Here is a 1,478-nt window from a genome sequence, read left to right as displayed (position 1 = left end):
CGTTATAAGCATTATGTGAGTATGGTAAAGAGCACCCTACATGCATGTAAGTTTAGCGCTTTAAGTTCAGAAGAAATCGTTGCTCACATCAACGAAAATCCCGTTGAAGAAGAACCTGAGGATGATATAGTAACTTTGGAGCCTGCTACGCTCAAGGAAGTACTCAAAGCATCAACAACACTTCATAATTTCTTATTGGGAAAATATTCACCGTCCACCCATTTTTTCCAACTTTTTTAAAAATACACAATTCTTTTTTTTTTGCTGGAATTCAATTAAAGTTACATTTTGTTTCACTTTTCCACTTCCGTTTAGAATCCGTTAACAAAACTAACGGAAACTTAAAAAAATGACCATTTTACCCCCCAAAACGAAAATTACAATTTCACCCTAAAAATGTAAAAAAATAATCAGATTTAATGATGAATATCATTATTGGTACGTTAATGAAGTACAAACAAATATTAACTACTAGAGATTATAACTCAATGAAAAATAAAACTCCACTTATCTTAAATTCAATTGATGATTTGCGAGATTAGGCTATTTTTAATACTACTGTTATAATTTAACATTCTAATTACAGACATATTTAAAAAAAAAAACCTTGCATTTGGTGGTTGTAGAATTAATTTCTTTATTGACCGATGGGGAAAATAATTTTTTGTCAATTTTTAGGGTGAAATTGTAATTTTCGTTTTGGGGGTAAAATAGTTATTTTTTAAAGTTTCCGTTAGTTTTCTTAACGGATTCCAAACTGAAGTGGAAAAGTGAAACAAAATATAACTTTAGGTGGATTCCAACAAAAAAAAAAAGAATTGTGTATTTTTTTAAAAATTGAAAAAAATTGGTGGATGGTGGATATTTTTCCTTTCTTATTATAATTCAAGAAGTCAACAACAGTGCTTCTAGATGCAATAAGAAAAATAAAAGATGAGATCCAACTAAATTTATTTTTTAAAAAAAAGAAGCAAGTAACAAAAGAGTCATATTTTATGTAAACAGGTAACAATAGAGTTATAGTTTATGTAATTAAAGTATCATAGTCAATTGTGTTTGTAATCTCAACAAATTATTAATTTATGATTTGAATGAGACCACAAAGTTATATAAGATTTCTTTAAAAAAGTATTATTTATTATTCTATCAAAATTATTAATTTAGCCCATTACCCAAGTCGGCACCATGAAGATTTATTATATGATAGATATTATTAATTTATCGAGTATTATTTTATAGAGATTCTACCTATTTCCATTCTTGAAAGTTTTAAAGGAAATTAAAATTATTCTTCACGCAAAAAAGAGAAAAAAAAAATATTGAGCAAGTACGGCACTTCACTTCACTTTCACCAGCGCCTAAAGGCAAAATAAAGATAGAAATGTTAGGAAAAGTTCCACAAGAAACCGTAAAATGTAAAGAAAGTATTCATCAATTTTACAGGAATTCACTTAAAACAATAGCAAATAGAATGCTTT

This window comes from Citrus clementina, unplaced genomic scaffold, assembly GCF_000493195.1.
Source record: "Citrus clementina cultivar Clemenules unplaced genomic scaffold, Citrus_clementina_v1.0 scaffold_4, whole genome shotgun sequence".
Lineage (NCBI taxonomy): Eukaryota > Viridiplantae > Streptophyta > Magnoliopsida > Sapindales > Rutaceae > Citrus > Citrus x clementina.
Note: the sequence above shows the minus strand (reverse complement) of the source record.